Source organism: Myripristis murdjan, chromosome 19 (assembly GCF_902150065.1).
Source record: "Myripristis murdjan chromosome 19, fMyrMur1.1, whole genome shotgun sequence".
NCBI lineage: Eukaryota > Metazoa > Chordata > Actinopteri > Holocentriformes > Holocentridae > Myripristis > Myripristis murdjan.
Window position 1 is genome coordinate 11,312,220 of NC_043998.1, and position 20,693 is coordinate 11,332,912.

The window sequence follows — 20,693 nt, forward strand, 5'->3', positions numbered from 1 at the left end:
AGCAGGGTTTTGAGGACCTGGAGGCTCGTGCAGGGACATATGGTGATAAACAATCTGCAGTGTAGGCTGGGCCTTAGCCATTTATAGCCTTGTAAAACAAGTGGAAGGAGTTTAAAATGGACTCTAAATGGGGATGCAGAGTAGTGCAGTTAGAACTGGAGTGATATGTTCTCTCTTCTTGGTTTTGGTAAAGGGCCTGGCAGCAGAGCACTGCATCAGCTGTAGCCTGTTAATTGACTTTTAATGAAGTCCAGTGAAGAGGACATTACAGTCGTCAAGCCCATTTGATATAAAGGCATAGATGAGTTTTTCAGCATCTGGCTGGGTTAGGAATGTCTGTACTTTGGCAATATCTTTGAGATGGAAGAGCGCTTTCATCATTGCTTTTTTCATGTGGTGTGCAAAATTTAAAGGCAGAAAGAGTAGGATTTGATGGTTGCGGTTTGCAAACACAACATTAAAAGTTGGCCTCTCCTCCGTGGTTAAGGTAACCACCAGCAGTGCGTTTTTATTTCCTAGGATGGCAATGGAATGAAACACCTGCCCCAAAACTCCTAATGTAACCGCCCTACGAAAAAAATGTGGCCTGCCAACACTTACCTGTCCAACAGAAAACAAACCAACACCGTGCCGCTCTTCATCCTCATCCTCTCCCTCAGTGCTCGCCAGCAGGTGAAAGCTAACTCCAGATTCTCTCTTGTTGAGGAATAAGCTTTGTCTGATTGGTGTTTCGCCTCGATATATTTCCATTTTTCCACTGTCCATGCCTGTGATTCTCGTAGCTTCTTATTGGAAGTTGGGCTATCAGTGTGGCACTGTTCACTGTTATCGGCTGGGAGCCACACACCTTAAGATTGATGCCCAGAAGGGTCCCGAGCACAGCAAAACAAGAAAATCCAGGCAGAGGGCAGGGTCCCTGCAGACACACACACACAAACATACGCTTCTAGTGGTTTGTAAGTGATGACTGACAGGGATTGTTTTTGTGTGAGTCTGTACAAATCCTGCTCTTTGTGCCTTGAACATGAAACTTATAAGCATAGAAAACATGAAAAAAATTAAACCCTTGGTGATATTATAAGTATGAAATTACTGGTGAAAAAGCTGTGGGTGAAAAATGACAGTCACCAATGAAAATCGACACAAAAAACAGAGCAATTTTACACACACTCACTCTCTCTCTCTCTTTCTCTCTCTCTCTCTCTCTCTCACACACACACACACACACACACACACACACTACGTTTCATCAGTCTGTAGGGTTCAATCATGTTATGGTTTGTCACCGTTTCGCTAAGCCAGTCTTGATATGAGGACTTGGGAGTGTGACTATTGATTGGTTCCCCGGTGCGGATTGTATGGTCTCATCTGCTATAAGAGGAAGCTATTGTTATTGACTGTGTTCCAAATGGCCTTCAGCTTGATTATGCTGAGGTGGAAGTAATTTCACTATTGATCAGTGCAGCTGCTCTCTTGTTTGTTGTTACCAATAGGCTGTGTGAGTGTGTCTGTATGCATGTAGTGGTGTTCCTTTTGGGCCAATTTTTCTGTTAACATTAAGCTCTCATTTTATCATTAGGACAATGCAGAAGAAATCGCACATTCTGAATTGCAAGTGGCAGGAAAACTGATTGATTTCCATCACTGTCCCATCAGGTCGCTGGAGAGGAAGCTGCAGAGGCCACTGCTGGCTAAGTCCCGTACACTACCCAGCATCCCTCAGTCCCCTACGGTCTCTAGGGTGCACCACTCGGACCTGATTGGTGGGAGTCCACCTCGCAGGAAGAACCCGCCCACTTCCACCAGCCACCCCAAAGCTTGCACTCTGCCACCTGCAGGTAAAGACACAATGGAGAAAAACCCACAAATGAAAAGTCATATTTTTTTCAGTTCCCAGGGTGACACTTCTAGCTTCTTGTAAACCATTCCCATTTTTGTCTGTGAGTTGCTCTCTTTGCTTGTTTGTTTGTTTGCCCATCACATATAATCTCAGACAAGCCGCAGACTGGTTTTCCCCAAAACTTGGAGGGGATGATGAATCACACTGCTGGACTTTCAGCATTTCACTCAGTGGCCTAAGGGAGGTGTCGCGTCATTTGTTTGTACATGCACAGCGTTAACACTGTTATTCCTTTCAGTTTCATCCCAAAATAGTTGGTTCTGTCCAGCTTACGTCAAACGAATATGAGAGACCTTTAGCTTTTCAGGTTGTCATTCAGTTACCAACATCCACTTCCTGCTGTAAGTGGTACAATTATTCTTTAAGTGGCTGGATGAAATTATATGGCGCTATTAAAACACAGTCCTGCCAGCACGGTGTGGTTTAAATGTTTGACGCACTTGGCTTCCAGGAGGCAAGCTGCTGTTTCTCAGGGCTCTTAACACGTGTGCCAGAACACAACGCTTTTTCATTTCTGAGGCAAATTGTTGGCTATCAGAAAACTCTGCCAGGGTGGAGATCCAAGAGGAAAGATGCCACTGGGGTTTAAACCAGAAAAGTTGTGATTCTTCAAAGATACGCTGTGAAACACATCCCGTTTCCTTCCCCCCCTTTAAACTTCAACAAACCCCGCCTGTGCTCCTTTGACATCTGCCTCACCTGTTTGAGAGCACACGGCAGCTAGCTGTCTCAGCAGGAGGATGTCCAAAAAAGATATATCCTCTTTCTCTGTGTTCTCTCTCCCTTTCTTTCACTTATTCATTCACTTGAGCCTTCCACACCAGCAGAATGGGTCCATGCCTTGCCTACAAAGATAGCTTTCATCTTAATTGATATATGAGGTTTCAGTCACATTTACAGATGGTGAAGATTTCATATGGAATGTGACCTTACAGTAAGCATGGGTATGAGGGCTTTGATATATGTAGCTCAAAATAACATTGTAAGAGGTCTGAAATATCCACAAGAAGGCCTAACCACTGTATGTACCAGAAGGGAATCTGAATGAAAATCTGAATGAGAAAATGAAAAACAACAACAACAACAACAACAACAACAACAACAATGAAATACAAATCGCAAAAAAGCAATTTGTCAAATTTTATTTTGGGGCTTGGACAAGTATTCAAAACTGATGTTGACCACTGATCTCAAAATTTGTATCAGTGCCAAATATTTCAAATCTTAGTTTCTCAGTAGATATTTACACATCAGTGGTTTCTGCCTCCAGCAGCTCTCACATGCTTCATCTGCTGAGTAATGTGCCCTCCCTCAATCCCACATCCAGACCCCGCAAATGTCAGCAAGCCAGGAGCCATAGCATTAAAGCTCAAAGCTGCAGGGTCAGATCAGGATCTGCCTTGTGTCTGACATGCTTACATTCTTGTGCACACACATGCGCAGGTACACACACACACAGTCCTGCTTGGTCTGTCACTGCTGATCAGTGATGTGGATACTTTCAACAGGCTGGTGTATGATTCTTAGCTGTGATGTTCAATACAGAAAAAAAAAGCTTGTATTGGAGGTAAAACAAGTAATATTGGAGGAATATTTTCTTAGAACCAGGTGTCAGGACACACACACACATACACACACGCACACACACACACACACACACACACACACACACACACACACCATGACCCATCATTTTGGCAGCCACCAAACATAGCCTCCTCCGTTTATCCTTCCCTCACCCTCACCCCCAATCATCCCTTTTACTCTACCTGGGTGCAAAAGGAAAGGCCAGAGAGAGAAGAAAAGGCAAGAACAAGTCAAACCATAATGTCAAGTCTTACTCTTGAAGTGAAATCAAACTCTAGAGGATTCAGAGCCAGACATGTAGACAGGCAGATAGATATCCCTAGATGGTGATGTGCAGCAGGAGGTGGCTTAGTTTGACATTAATCTTAACAAGCACAAAGGATTAAGAATAAGATGAAAAATTCACATAAAAAGCTGCAGAAATTGTTTTGAGTTGATAGTAGAGTTTTATTTAGGCTGCGAATTCACAAAACAGTGCAGGTAGAAGCTGTGGATGACTGTGGATGCCATTTTCACACAGGTTTTCAGTGTTGGTGCAGGTGGTCGCACCATCTGTTACACTTCAAAATGTTTATTTTTTCATCTTTCTTAACTATGTTCTCTCTTTCTGGCTCCACCCTCCCTATGTTCCTCTTGAGCACTGTGGATGCCAGTGTGGATGCTAGTTCAGCCAAAGCTGGATGTGCCCTCTGTGCATGCCCCTCTCTCTCTCACTCTCTCTCTCTCTCACTCTCTCTCTCTCTCTCTCTCTCTCTCTCTCTCTCTCTCTCTCTCTCTCTCTCTCTCTCTCTCTCACACACACACACACACACACTTTCTCTCTCTCTCTCTCTCTCTTTCTGTGTTATCATTTCAGACCAGATCCACACCTCTAAGCCCATGCCAATTGACTGGAGCTACACATGACACGAACACACACACGAGCACACTCACATCAACAAACATACACACACACACACACACTGACAGCAATGCCCTTTACCTGTTTTGACAGTTTGACCAAACTCACAGCTCATCCAATAGGTGTTATATTTGCCACAGTCAGTTTGGTAGAAAAGGTGGTGAAGTAGACGCCACTTTTGCAGTGCAGTAGTACCAGACTATGTATGTTGCTATTTTTACCCCCACTACACTCCTAAAAATGCAATGCACATCAAACCCACAAGATCCCTGCGTACCTCAGTACCCTCGTCTTATTAGGATAGGAATAAAATCATAAATAAAATAAATCATATCTTTGACTGAGTGTGCAAAATATGGCAGATTGACTTACTACATTGTATAGCGGCCACCATTGTTTGCACCCAAAATATGTTTGGTTTTTGCCGCAGTGGACATGTGAGTGTTTTTCCACCCAAATATGAAATTTTCCCATGTGACACTAAAACTTCCCGCTGAAAGGATTTATAATATTTGGTTAGGCGAAGTGGCAGCACCTGTGTTTGGAGATAGTCGACAGCCTATTCACTGGTGGGTTGAACACAGTTGTACTGCTATTTATTAATTAACCAAACTATTTGTCAATATAATTACTGCTGCTGTGCTTTGGAAAATGTTCTCCTTTTCAAGTTTTAGAAGGAACACTTTGGTTGCTTCAGAGGGCAGGGTGAGCATGGGGTGTAAAAGATTTAATTTGATGCTTAACACACTTCAAGCTATTTCCTGAAATTTCCTGAGAGAAACATTGAAATTTGTGAGTCCAGATAGTTTTAACACACACATTCAGGGGCTGCTCGATATTACAAGGTGTGATTTGGAGCAATTTTCAACCATTTTTGTTTTCAGTGCTTAGAGTTTGTCTAAACTAAAGCCCGTCCTGTCTAATGGAAGCCAAATCCCATGGGTAAATTACTCTTTTTGTTTGGATTCAATTAATATGAAACACTTAATTGGGAGTCTCACATGATAAACTGCCATTTCCAAAACAGTACGCAGTGTGGCAAATCAAAGAAAAGAGGTGGAAGAAAGAAACATCAAAGAAGAATGCAGAATGAACCTATTTCTCTGCCCTATTTCTAAACCTTTTTCTCTACAACTCTATCTCTCTATGATGCACTATGAGAATTTTCTCCCCGATGAACCCACTTTGGTGGAAGAGCATCAAATCAGCGCCAACCCCCAGCACTCTATTCCAGTCATTTTTTACTGTCACTACTTCCATTGATCACTGACAAGACTGTGATTGGCTTGTGGAGTCCAAGTGCTTCCATTTTAAGCTCTCTCTCTCTCTCTCTCTCTCTCTCTCCCTCTGTCTCTGTCTCTCTCTCTCGCTCTGTCTCTCTCCCTTTCTCTCACTCTTTCTGTTTTCTCCCTTCCCCCGCTGCCGCTCTGTTGCCAATATCAAATTGAGAGAGACTCTGGTCTTGCGCTGCCCCTTGTTGCCTAGCAACCGCTGTCATCGACCATGGTGTCGACGTGCTTCCCTCTCTACAGTAGTATTTTTTATTTAAATTCAAGTTGTTTAATATCCCAGCTACGCGCCATTCAAGGTTTTATGCATCATCCTGTTTCAGTGACAGGTATGCCTTAGAACTGGCACTGGAGGTTGCTCTCCAGTCACTTCCTTGCAGTGGTATTTATCTGAGGCTGGAAGTCGGCTGTGTTTTGGCTTCCATTCAGACAGTGTAACTGATGCAGTAATAACACACACTCTGGCGATCATTCACAAGTACCTATAAAAGCACTCACTGAAAGCATATGTCTAAGGTCCTGCAGTTGAAGTCCTTTGATAAAATGTGTCATCACAAAGGAATTCTAAGAATGAATACAGATGTGTCTTAAGCTAGACAGTATCTTAAAAATGTGTATGATAAAAACAACACAAAACAAAGTTAGAAGCGTGCACTCAGTAGAGAGCAGATCTTCAACAGGAGCATCTCCCGTTTTCCAGCCTATAGGATACCCTATGTGCTGAGCAAAACTCAGCACATAGGGCTCAGCATTGTGTTCCCAAACGCTTTTCAAATTCCAAATTACTGTATGATTCCAGAATAATACAATATTGTACAGAAAATATACTGTAAAACTCCCCAAACCTCTCGAATTTTGCTGTTTCTTGTTCTCTCTGTATGTTTCACTGTATTACATACAGAATGGTGGTCACGAGCTTGTGTCTCATGAGCCATTTCTGGCTCTTTGCCAGAAGTCATATGGCTTTCACCGGAAACACACACTCACATACACAGATACACCACTCAGCAAAAGCCGTTTTACATTTTTTTACAATCATGAAGAATCAGGCTATTTAACTTATTTTACTCCCATTTCATTGGCAGATTACATCTAACTCTGACAGTTTTTACAGTGTTTTTGTCTTACATGTGTCTGCTCTGTGTTCTGTTGTGTCCCTTGTCAGCAGTGTGCCCCTAAAAACACAATGCACATCAGGGATTGTTTCGCCTGCAATCTGAATGCACGCTGCCACAGTAGGATAAAAAAAAAATAAATAAATACTAGACTGATCAGCCCAGCAGCATGCTAAGAGAGAGAGAGCAGGAAAGAACAGTGGTGGTCAGGTGAGCTGGACAGTGAATGAAGAGAGGGAACAGAAGTAGTTAGAACAAATGTTTTTGAACGTTTTGAATCACCACAACCACGAGAGAAAATTAAATAAAACATTTTAGGCCGATAGACCCAGTAGTTTGCAAGATGAGCTGTAGACAGACAGACACATGAAACCAAACACATTATCTCCTCCAGGCTGTTGCCTGGTAGAGATAACAATTAAAGAGACTAGCTGGTGTGGGAGTGGGAGTTAGGGGAGTGTGGAGTAGACAGTCACATCTTCTTCGCATATTCCACACTGAAAATCTTGACATTGTTTCTAAGCCTGTATTCTTTTGATGGTTTGACACACTGTTACATATCAAACCCACCATCATTTTGCACTGGGTCCTTTTGCTATCTTGGACTTGAATGTCAATGGCAACTTAGCCAGAATGCATCAGGTTCAGTGAGTAACTGAATGACCAAAAGACGCTGTCAGTCAGGCCATGGATGTTGACAAGATGTCTGATGAACAGCAGATTCAGGGCAGTGGAATTTGTCTGCGATTAGTGCGGCAAGCTACACCCTGACAGCACATATCCATCTGTGGTGTGTGACTGAAAGCCCAGCCATCGTGTCAGAGCTGGAGAAAACCTGTCTGTTTCTGTCTGCCTCTGGAAATTTGTTCCTTCCCTTTCATGTTACAGGAGCTGTCATTTTGATACATTATATGAAACCATAACCAAGTCATTACAAAGGCGGGCAGGGAATAATGTTTGGCTGTAAAATATGTGGCTTTAAAATGGAGCTTAAGAAATATGGAAGTGATAAGTGGATGATAATCTACAATTTGTGGACTGTATGAGGTTGCAAGAATTGTCTGTAATGTACATCACCTGCATGGTCTTGCTTCTGTCCTCATATATTTTCATACCTTTCTCTGTTGCTGCACCCTGCTGCCACCCTTTCTTTTTCTGTCCTTCCCTTCCATCCTCCTCCAGGTGAGCTGTGGCGTTTGGAAGATGACACGGAGGGCGAAGAAGAGCCCGGGCGTGGCGGGTGCGCCGAGGTCCGACCTCGCTCCCAGTCGCCTTTTTCCCACTTCCGGGCACGAGCCGCTTACCTCCGCAAGAGCCTCTCAGTGGATGACCATCTGGGCCTGGGCTCGGACTATGGCTCAGGGATAGCGGCCGAAAGCAAGGCAAGCCGGGGCAGCAAGGGCAAGCTGAAGAGGAAGTTTGTAAGTTTGATCTCACATCTCCTGTTTTCTTCTGCTAGGAAAAGAGAAACAAATAGAAAGTTGTTGTTTTTATAATCAAAGTCTACTTTCACACTGGTCAGCTGAATATTTCCTTTTGTTCTGTTCATTGTACAATTCAAACACTTTGGAGGAGCTGGAAGGTCACAGCCAGTTTTGTTTCACTTCTTTTTTCACGTTGCCTGCAACAAAAATTAGTCAATGACTGAGTTCCAGCACATAATTAAAAAACTGCCTCTGTGCTTCATTCACTATGTTTTTCTCAGTTAGATCAATGTAGTGGCCAAAGTGTGAGCCCTGCCGCCTCAGCCTTTCAGACTCTTGTTTCATTCATTTTCACAGTCAGAGTGTGTGTATCTGCACATATTCTATTTCTCTTCTCTAGTATTGACTTACTGCAGTGGCTTCCAGACAAGTTCTTTTTCAAGTGACACACATACACATACACACACACGCGCTCACACACACCCATGCAGACACGTGTACAGAGACTCTCATGTTCTATGCACTCAAATGCACAGTCTTACCGTTGGGCCTGGCATCGACAAAAGAGCTGCCTTGATTGAAGTTGAGCACTCAGAGGGCGCTACATATGGCCATTTAGTTAAAACCTGGCTCAAGTCTTCTTCCACACTGTGAGCATGTGCCAGTGATGCAGGCTGTCAAAGCAGCTCTCAAATCTAGGCAGCATGACTCTCACAACCTGCTCTAATGCTCTCTGTCGCTCTCTCTCTTGCTCTTTTTTCTGTTTCACATAACCCCCCCCCACACACACACTCTTTCAATCTCTGTTATCACCCATTCTCTATCTTTAAGCTATTTTTAATTTGGATTGGATTTAATCCGCTCTGTTTAAGCTCAGCGCCCACTATCTGACCCAGTGCGGTGACATTTACATGTAAAACCCCACTTGTCCTCCTGAATGAGTCTGACCCTCCTTAATCACTCCCAAGATATCAACATTGTGTTTAATAACTGCTCTGCCTTGTGCTGCAGTCACATGCCTTTTAAAGGAACCCTTGCCCGGAAAATACAAAATAAGATATTTTCTCATTTACCCCAAGTACAAACTATCCATATAAGTAGTGCCTGTGTGATTTGGTGAAGTGTTCAGTCTACTGTGATCTTCCTTGTGTCCTGACACCTCAGTGCAGTGGCTATATGGATATTGTTTTGTGGAGCTAAGACCATCAAAAATGAACATGTAAAAAAACTCAAGAGACCCTGATAGCCGGCATAATCCACTGTCCTTGGGGGTGACAAGTTTTGAGGCAGCAAAAAAACAAAAAACTGCGTCTGCCCACCCCAAAGAGCTTTTGCTTTTGAATTTATCACAAGTCTATTTTTGAAGGTTTAAGTCCCAAAAATGTGTACCTACTCATCCAAGGTGAATCATATATGTGGCTAGTGGCTATGTTTCCTATTACACCTTCACACTTCATCTCATTGTTGAAGTGATGCCTTGTGTGTCTGCTGCTCAAGTGTCTTTGAATTGAAATTGTGCTCATCAACTTTAAAACCCCGAGCACTCAATTCTCATTTGTGCCCTGGCACATGTACAGTTAGATTTATTCATGAATTTGGCTAAGTGTATGTTTCATGGGACGTGGGGGAGCTGTGAGGAAGAGTCGGGCAGAGGGCTTAGCCTGTGTTCATTAAAGATTGAAGGCCTCTGTATTGTGCCCTGGTCAGTGGATCAGGTAAGACGAGACCTCATTACCAGCCCAAGCTTTGTAATTGGTTCTCCAGTGTCTCAGGTGCAACGCAACACCAGCATAGGTAGGGGATATTCTTGGGGGGACCTTGTGGTGTCTATGTGTTTATACAGGGGTGTATGGTTCCTCTCAATAGCACACCATATTCTGATATGTGGATTTCTCCCAGTTTTTCTGGATGTCTAAAATCACCAAAAGGAGATTTTTCACTGATGACCTTTCTGCTCGCTAAGACCAGTGGGGAAATTATTTTTGCTCAGAGCATTTTGAGATCCTATCATCAGTCCCTGGCAGAAGGGCGAACCTCCTGGACTTCAAAGGGGATATTGTCAGAGCTCCAAAGGACTTTTCACGTTTCAGCGAGTTGCCTGTGACACGTCTTGCGGGCCTGTTAAATAGACTTGGCTGTTTGCAGTTGGAGCTCTTTGTGGGTGCGATCAAAGAACAAAGTCAAACCTGGTGATCTATTACTGATCTGAGGAACAGGAAACAAGCTAATCAGACAAACTTTTTATCACGGTTCACACAGTTTCACAAGCTTCAAAAGTCAACTGCGTCCGTTGACGTAATGGGGACAGCATTGGACCTGATGGCCTGCCGCCTGTGTTATGGGGTGAGATCTCTGGCATTCTTGGTTCTTGATGATAAATGCATCAGCAGTGGTGTGAAATGTTAAATATTTATGCATCATTCTACTGCTTAAGTATCTCAGTATAGCATCAAATGCAAGGTTTGTACTTGGGGGTCCATATTTGTTTTATGTCTGTAGGTATGTAAACTTTTATGTATTTCTCTGAAACTCATCAAAACTCCCTTTCCTGCAGTACATTCTTTCTCTTTTTCCTTACTTCCTCCAAAAAGCCAGTCATTGTTATGGATGCAAACACAATAAATCTAGAGGGGCATATTGTTCCTCATCACTTTAACATTCTTTGGTGCACCTCTTCAAAATGCCAACAGCAGTGACGACAACAGCAGCAGCTTGGTGCACTGGCTCACACAAACAGCAGTTCTGCTGCAATGTCTATGCATCAAGGCTTTTTACTCTGGAGAGACATAAGGCAGGCAGTGACACAGCAGATCAGCGATACCTCAATGTTAGGGCAATGATGCAGCTCCATGCTGTTTTGCACTGAGGAACTGTGTGTGTTTGTGTGGCTACATGTCTGTTGTTAGTGTGTGGGTAAGTGGATTTATGTGTGAGCGAGAGGAAGTGATCTAAGTGGAGAAAGAGCAGAGGGAGAGAGAGAATTATGTGTGTAGGTGTTTGTGTCGATGTGTATGTGAGTGAATGAGAGAGAACGGGAGAGGGTAAGGGTGAGAGGAGTGCGAGAGCATGTGAGACCTTTTTTCTAACTGCCAAACTGTGCATTACGGTGAAGGGTAATGATCTTAAAGTATCATTGTACCTCCAGCAAGCTTTCCCTGCACAGTATCACACTCCAAGTGCTGCATATCTTTCAAGTTAAAGTTCACACCTTTCAACTTCAATGACAAACAGCCCAGTCATGTCGTTTTTCTTTTACATCTTGAGTTACAATATGTAGCAAACATTCCCTGTATGTTCACAACAGCTAGAGACTTCACTCTGCTTTTCAACCTCTCCTTACACAGGGAAGCTTGCCTGAGTGGCCTTGCTCTTTTTCAACAACATCTGTCTGTTACAGTTACACTGAAACAAAGTTCCCCAGCTCAAGGGCAGTTAAGCAGCAGCAGCTTCATTTTCTCTGTTCATCCTGTAATTTTTAAACCCATGACAGTGCAGAGTGCAGCCAAAACAGCAAAACAAAACATTTCATTCTGCAAAGATGCATCAATTTCCCATCTTGGTTATGCAACTGCTGTTGCTAGCTGATAACATATGCGAATGAATGTAATCAGTGATGATTCCTCTAACCTTTTCCCCCACTAGCAGATGAAAAGATGCCTAAATAGACAGTTTGTGCTGTGACTGTCTGCCTTTGTGTGTGTGCTTAAACACAAACACTCAGTATTATTTAGCACAGCCATATTAGCTAGGAACTCCCCTTTTTTCCAATCCACAGACTCAAAAAGACGCAGGAAATATGCCACAGGCAACTCAGTCCATGCTGACCTAATAGTTTTACTTCATTTCTTCTTACTGCATTCTTGCTGCAAACAGCCAGTTCCACTTCAACCTCCAGTAAAGGTGATCAGTTGTGTTAGGCCTGATCTAAAGCCACTGTCACGTTCCTGGAACCATCCTGAGATGATGGCACATTATCCTGCTGGAAGCCCTCATCTGAAAAACACTAGCCTGTAGCCATGAATCGATGCAACTTTTCAGCAATTTTAGAGCCAAAAAATCCCAGGGAGGGCAGCCTGATGATGATGATGATGATACCTGTGTGGCTGACCCAAACAATAAAACCGCTCTCAAAGTCAATTGAATCATATCTTTCCCATTCAAATGTTTTGCAAAAAGTAATTGTATCTTTCATCCCAGTCTGCATGTGTTTTACTTACGCTTTATTTTTGCGAGACTCATTGTCTAGGAGAGTGAGCTGTTTTCCTCAGAGGTGGAACTAATAAAGTGTATTTGTGAGGAACATAGGGAAAATTAGTTTACTTTAGTGGACATCAGTGTGTGCGTGGTTGGGATTTTTTTTATGCACCACCATATGTAAATGTGTGTGAGTGTGTGATTACACTCATAGCGTAACAGCATCAGGCTAAGGGGCTGACTAACCATGTAATCAAAGGACATACCGTATCATTTCGATTGATTGAACGGCTGTAACTACATAATGCTTTGTTCGTGCCTGTAGTCTGCCATGCTCTGACTCAAGCTTCCTTATTAAATGATACAAGGGAGTTCATTTTCATTGTTAATTCATAAGCCAGGGGGATGTAGATTGTTGTTACTCATAGTTTCCTGGTTCAGTGATGACTGATGACTAAGATCAACCGGAAACGCCGCATGATACAATTCAAACAGACCACATACGTACACACACACACACACTGTGCAACTCGTGTTGCATTGGCAGGAAATCACAGTGGTGCCCCTCTTGTCCAATGAGGTGATTGATATTCATTGTCAAGGTCAAACGGCTCCTGGGCTGGCTGTGATTGTCTAAAAACATACATCCGTGTTTTCTACGGTAAACCCCCCTCTATGTTTGGAATCATTTGCGTGGTCAGGCAAGAATCGTGTGTGCTCGTGCATAATCATTCACAAACACGGATCGAGCCAAAGAACATCTTGATCACGCGCTGAGTCCAGATGTTGGAAATGTTGTTGGCTAATTTTTAATACAGAGCTTAGCGGGACTAACATGCAGTTAGTTCTGAGGGCTGTCGTCCATCCTGACGTGCTTGTAAATCAGCACTTCTCTTCCAGGGTCTGCTTATTCTTGGTGTAGTGTTGTAGTTTCATGATCCTCTCAAACAGAGAACATGAGGGAGGGACCGGGAGGGAGGGATTATTGATACATTTCCAGCAACAGAACCACTGCTATCAGCAAAACATCCCTTTAGATTCTGAAAAGCATGGAATCCACCCAGCCTGACCATCTGTTTGCAAAATACCGTAAGTGAGTCTCAGACGCAAGAATGGCAAGTCTGTAATTGCGTCCCCATGGAGAACGATCTTCCTAAGATGTGTTGGGAGACAAAACGAGCAACAGAGAAGCATCTTTACAGTTTGAGAGGAGCTGTGCTGCTTCACGTCACACGTGATCAGTTAATTAAGAGACACAGCTGTTCACTTTCTGATTTTATTCCACCATCTATGTGCTATAGAATATAGCGCTCTTATGAATGATGCATCAGTCTCACAGTTAATATCTAGGCTTCCCATTTATTCTCTTTGGCCAAGTCACCATCTGATGCATCATTACAATTGGCACATACATTTTCAGGATCTTAAAGGATAGGTTTGGTATTTTTCAGCTCAGGCCGTATTAATAAGAAATGAAGACTCACAAGCAGAGGAACCTCCGAATTTTCCTCCATTGGGAATTTCAAAGAAAAGACCATCCATTTTTTCTAAGTTGATGCCAGGGACACGATGTTGTCACGGGCCAGAAATTTACAAGACAGAAATTCTGAGTTGTGAGTTGAAGTGACGTCAGCATCAGTTAGCAGCAGAAATGTGAGGATGTACGCATGGAAATGTGTTATCTTAAATTTGAAATAAAACATGTCAGGAAGCGCTGTTTGCCATAATTTTTTGTGGTGGACAGTCTCAAGATAATTTCAGTTTCAGGCTGAGGACAATGCCCTGTTGGGCCGCGTAGGGAGAAACAGAGAGAAAAAGAGTCCGTTGATTGTGAGGAGCATAATTCTCATTGTTGTGCCATCTTATTGGACTTGATTAGCTAATTACCAATAATAATACGACCCAACAATCGTTCTTGTATTTCACCATCATGATATATATCAAGTTGCTGTTAAAATGAAGGTTAACGGCAATAAAGGTTAAAGGTTCTTTACCTCCCATCTTTACTTTAAATTTAAGCAACACTTGTCATAAACTACCATCCTAACCCAGCCATTATATTCAACTTAATCAATCTACTTTTTATTGCCTGAGGTAGTAAAATCTTAATGCTACTCTTTCTTCTACTACTGCTACTACTACTACTAATAATGATGATAAAACTAATAATATTCATGAAAATAATAATAAAATGAATATCTCTTCAGATAAATATCCCTGAAGAGTGTGTATTTGGTTTGGCACCGTGACATTGGTGGATAACGGAAGGGTAGTAGAGTGGAGGACTTTGGTGTGCATTGTGTTATGTTTTCATGCTGCAGAGCCACTTAATTCTCTGATTACAGTCATTAGAGGGTGAAGTGGTTGTCAGCAGCGACATATCAACATGATAATACCATTCAGAGCCACGGGAGAGAGTGGCGGCAGCAGGGGGCGAAGGTGAGGGAACGTTACTTGAAAGGCAAAATTTCCTATTGACCATTGGCATGAAATCACACACACACACACACACACACACACTTGCATATGAACATCACCTGAAAGGCCACAGATGACAGATCACGAGTGGCACATTGGCAGCAGCCTGAGAGCCCCGTCGCTTCCCAGCTTCCAGTGGCCTCAATTGAAACAGGATATAAGAGTGCAGCCTCCAGGTCTTAGCAGCATTAGCGCAGTAATTACGGGGGTAATTAGCTTGATGATGTGGCCCACGTGGAGCAAGGGGACCACAGGGTGATGGGAACCGCTCTGAGCTGTTTTCCTTCCTGCGCTGGCACCCTCACTTTGGTTTTGTCCTCCCTCTCCCTCTTTCTCTCTCTTTTCATCTGTTTTTCCGCCTCACTCATTCCGTCTGCCCACGTGTCTGCCTAACTGTCAGAATATACAATATGTCTGTCTTGTTGATTTACAGTATATTTCTTTCTTCCTTTCTCAGCAGAATGAGAAGTGGAGCTAGGGGTTTTTGTCAGTCAGGCGTTTTGTAATTTATTGGCTAATAACTCGCAATTTACTTGATGGACTTAACAGACTATATACTGTATGTGCCAGGGTACTTTAGCAAAGTGTGACTTGACTAATTGGTGTGTATCCCGAGTGATTTCCTTGTTGCCACAGTGATAATTTGATTTCCTCCGTTAGGCCAGCTGAATTACATTTGATCTCGAAAGGAAATTCTTCTCTAAGACAGAATTTATACGTGGTATTGCTATGAGTTTCATTTAACAATAATCAAGATTTACCACCATAAATGTTAGATGACTCAGTTGTTGTCCTTGCTTGAGCTTTTACATCCAATTTAACGTCATATTGGGATATAAACCATGAAATTTGCTCATGTTCCCATACAAACACTACACATTTGGACTCCCAGTCGCTGTTGATGGAGCAGTTCCAGGACTTTTGTTTTGGTGATACAATCAAATGCTCATTCCCTTGCTTTTTGCTTTGAGGAAGACTGAATCATGTTCACAAATCCAGACTCAGCTGGCCAAGATCAGCAGATGAGCTCTGGTTTAGTGTGGATTTTGTAATTTACATTTACATTTACATTTAGCTGAAACTCTTATCCTCTGCAACTTAGATCGAGTGCAGCAGGCGAATAAGCTCAAATCCCTTAATCGCTACCATCACTAACTACCAGCTGTAAGGACTGTGAGGATCATCAGAACCAAAGTACCCTGTAAATATATGGAGCATATACTGATAGAAAAATTCCTGGTGAGCAAACAGGAGCCAGATATAATATTTAGTTTGTGTTCTGTGTGTGTACTGTATCAACATACTCTTTCCACTACATCTCCTCCTTGTGCCACAACTCTGCATTGTCGGTATTTCTCTGCCAAGACCATGTTGTCAAAGCGAGATCTAACCAAGATTATGTGACCTCAAAATGTAACCATGACAGAGCACTCAGTCAAGATCCAGTGAGCAGGGTGCAATGTGTTCTTTTCTCCATCATACTGCTGTTAAATATAACAAGCAAAATGTGTCATTAGTGTTTATCTTAATTGTTGTCTCACCTTTAGTTTTATAGAACTACCCTTTAAGCTGTTTTGTGATGAATAGCCACTCTTTGATACTCAACCTTTCATCATATCCCAGAATGCATTTTAACAACCACTGGACCATGAGCTTGAGCTTGGTCCAGTCAGCTGGATGTGAAGGTGGAGAGAGCAATAGCATTAAAGTCGAAACACAATATCTTATGACTTGTTGTATTATGGGCTATGTAGACTAATTGATATGTCTGCGATGGATTTTCCCAGTTTGGTCATTAAACACCACTGGAAATTGATATATCTAGAAAGAATGCTCTTGCTCTCAGGGAGTGACACCAAAATCTTACCTCATTGTTTAAAGTTAAAGTATTTAATGTTTTAACTGTTTGAACTCCATTTTCCATTAAATTTCCCCTTCAAAGTTAGAAAAAAAGAAAAGTTCATACACATGTTCTGTATTTACAAATTTGCATCAAATAGAGAATATCTACATGTCTTGTACATCATTTTATACACATTTCCCTGTAATTCAGCAGGAGGTATTTGGTGCATTTGGTAACCTTGGGAATTTAAAATAAAGGTCTGTGGTTTTGAACAGAGCTTGCTTTTTTTTTTTTTTTTTTTTGATAAATGTTTTAGGGCGGATTTGTCCTCTAAGGTAATAGTCAGTTCTCACCACAATTCTCTTCTCAATAACAGTTATCCAAGGCTAGTATGAAGATTGCAAAAACCCACCAAGTTAATCTTTAGATGGCAGATTGCTCGTCTCAGAAGCTCTCTCAGTCGTTAAGAAACCTAGTAGCTTTGGAGAGCTTTATATGAATAATGAACACAGCTGTCATATCGATGTAGCGGCTTACACATCAGCACCATTCCCGCCGCTCTTCTTCCTGGGGCTCGATAATATGCACTGAGTGTGATCTGTCATTTACTTCTGCCTTTTAATGCCAAACTCCCATCGAGATGGTATCAGGATCAGCAGCCGGTTAGCACAGCATCCAGCCGGCATCAGGCAGGGAGGAACAGCGAGAGAGAGAGAGGGAGCGAGAGAGAGAGAGAGAGAGAGAGAGAGAGAGAGAGAGAGAGAGAGAGAGAGAGAGAGAGAGAGGCAACGACAAATAGCGTTACAGTAGGGATGGGATAATATGAAAAATGAAAGTCATGATTGACCAAAATGATCATGTTTCCAGTAGTATTGTTCAACAGTATTGATAAAGTGTGCTGAAATGCTCTGTAATTTCCAATATACATTAAAAGCATCTATGTTTTGTATGTTTTGTACTGAAAATCACAACTTGCTGTGTAAAGCAAACATTTCCTTGGGGACTATTTTTGATGGAGAGACCGTCTCACTCTGCCCAATGTCAAATCATCAAAACACAAGAATACTGCTGCTTTTAGGAAAACGGCGATAGAATGCTGGTGCGAAGAAAGTTTGAAGTCTCTCAAAGCTCATTTTCATGTCGTTGTGGAATTAATGGAAATCAATGGTTGAATAAAAGGTTTGAAAAATTATATCTAGAACCCAACTGCTTGCTTTGAGAATAGTTGAGCAGACTAAACATGCAAAGTCAAATAGCCAGCCCTGTGAACTGTTTGCATTATAATGATGACCCAACCATGACCTTTTAAAACATGTGCTTATCAGAAGTGTTTACCATAATTAAAACTTGAGATGGTATAGCTAAACATTTTATATTTTATCATCATTTATAGTAAAATTAGTAATGGTTCCATCCCCAGTAGACAGAAAGAGAAACAGAATTAGTGGTAGATATTTGAGCTTGATTGTAAACAGGCACTGAATAAATCTTTTCACACACTGTTCCTGTGCTCTGTATACAAGGCCCTGTCTTGTGTTACCATATTTTGTGAATGTCTCTGTGCCAGTTATCATGTGATTCTGACTCTTACAGATCCATCAAAAACAGAAGAGACTTGACCAGCTTGAGCTCACTGTCCCCACATTTACACTATTAACTTGATTTGGTCTAAGATAATTTTACAAAAGGAAACATGTATTTTTGAGGTGCTACAAGACTGACAATGGAGTTCTGTTGAATCTTTGTAGGATCACTTGTGATAGAATTGAACTAAATCAAACCAACCTTCATTCACATGGCACATTGTGTTCAGTTGAAGGCGATGCAGTGTACATTACAGTTAAACAAAACAGAACATTAAAGAGAATAAATGTGATTGTATTTCAGCATAGCATAGAAAGCTGTTTTGTGTTTGTGTCGTCGTTGTTGCCAGTGAAAAGGATGATTGCACTGTTGACTGCTTCTTAGTTGGTTTCTGCTGCCTTTGCTTGCCAGCTCTGTTATTTTGTTATTTCTAATACTGGCCACATGGTGGCAACATAATGCCACACAATAGAAGTCCTGTCCCATAGTCCCCTCATCATGCTCATCTCTGTGTGCTCTGTGTGTGTGCGAGTTTGTGTGTGTGTGTGAGTTTGTGTGTGTGGCTGAGCTGTTACCTGGGTGGTGTTAGAGGTTTTTTCTCTGGTGACTCATTCATCCTGAGATGACTAACACACAGACACCACAGTGGACAGTCTTAACTGCCATAGGAGCCAAGGTTTGGCTGTGGAAAGCCTCCTACCATTCATTCTCTATGAAGCCTTTTAATGGAATGTACAGCGGCGGGCGGAAAACAGTGCAGAGACGTCTGAGCCTCAGCTAGTTTGTGAAAATAAAACCATGTTTATTCATTTTTGTCGGTATTCCTGCGCTATCCCCCCACATTTTGTCAGTCTGTCACCCTATAATAAAGACAAAATGCTGTCAAAATGATTAAAACTTAAAACAGTCACACAAAATCAGTACCACTAATATGGGCTTCCTGTAAAGTTTCTGTGGGTGTGAGCTGATTCAACATAACCACATCCATTTTATCATCAGTGGCCAGTTTAACTTTAATTATATTTAATTAGGACAGTGAAGTCAGTGGTGAAACTTTGCTGTACGGTAGTTCAGAATTAGATTTATGCTCAGAAATATGCACAGCTCGGATGCGTTTGGATTGGAAAGCAGTGTCTTTTTCTGGTTAGGTTTTTGTACACACTTAATCACACATACACAAAACACCCACAAACACACATGTACTTTTCATCACAATTCGCTGCCCTCCTCCCCATCCTCTTCTGCCTCTGGGTCTCTGCAGGACGGCAGCACCAGTTTGATGGATGTGTGGGGACTTGGGCCAAAGAGGAGAACCACAATCTGGTTATTTTAGGTAAAAAAGAGAGGGAGAAAAATACTACTCATTTGTATGTGCTCATTCAGTCAAACTTCTCTCAAACACACACGCTGATGCACGCACGCACATGCACGCTCGCACAGAGCGGACCAAGAATGGCATGGGAATGTTTTCTGCAGCCACTTTGGTTGCCGATGGTAACCAGTGAAACGGTGTTCATTAACTATGTAGATTCAGACTTGCTCTGCTCCTCTGTCCCTCTCTCTTGCTCTCTATCTGACTCTCTCTCTTTTTTCCTCCCTCCCTTTGCTTCTTTCTCCACTTTTCACTTTTTCTTCTCCCTGCCGTCCGAGACGGGGTTTTGGTTTTATTGACACGAGAGCTCTTGGAGAGGATTATTGTGGCGGAATCAGTAGTTCGCTAATGAGGATGTATAATAATGCCCTCACCTCACCTCTCCCCTCCTCTCCTCCCCTCCCCCTGCCTCCCCTCTCGCTATCGCTCCTTGGCCTTGCTCATGTTTTCTCATAAAGTACATCTTTTGGCGAACTATTTTTTGCTTGTTTTGAGTTCTGTTTCTTTGTGTGGTTTGGTTTGGAGCTTCTATGAATTGTGTTTTGGAATTGCAAAAGGTCAGAAGGTAAAGGAATGTTAACTCGAAGCTGGATGGAAGCTTGCAAGTACAAAAAAGTGCCCACTCTTCTGTTCTGTTCTGTTCTGTTCTCTCTTCCCTTTCCTCCTTTTTTATATCATTAGTACATCTTTTACTTTCTCGTCTCTCCTCATCTCTCCTCTTTCAGTGTTTCAAATGGGAAAGCAGAGTCCATTGCCACAGGAGAAGCTCAGGGTAACAGAATTAGATGTTTTAATTAGCTTTGAATTTGCCCGTTCTTTATGCCTCCTGTTTTTTAAATTCTCTCTGCCTCCTATCGATCTCTCACTATCAGTCTCTCTTTGTCATTGGCACTCGCTTTCTCTTTCACTGTGTTTCCCTCCCTGGTCTGTCATTGCTTTTAAAAGCAAACTATTTCATTTTTTCTTGCTTACAAAGATTATCATTTTCATTTTATTTTACGATCTG

The 20,693-nt window shown here is 42.2% G+C and overlaps 1 protein-coding gene across 1 annotated transcript in view; it reads left to right on the forward strand.

Annotated features, from left to right (window-relative positions):
• Positions 1–8,100: 8,100 nt before the first annotated feature.
• Positions 8,101–20,693, forward strand: part of ankfn1b (ankyrin repeat and fibronectin type III domain containing 1b) — a 114,259-nt gene continuing 101,666 nt past the window's right edge. The window contains exon 1 of the mRNA XM_030078393.1: positions 8,101–8,213. The gene's annotated coding sequence lies outside the window, so the exon portion shown is untranslated. The remainder of the gene's footprint in view (positions 8,214–20,693) is intronic.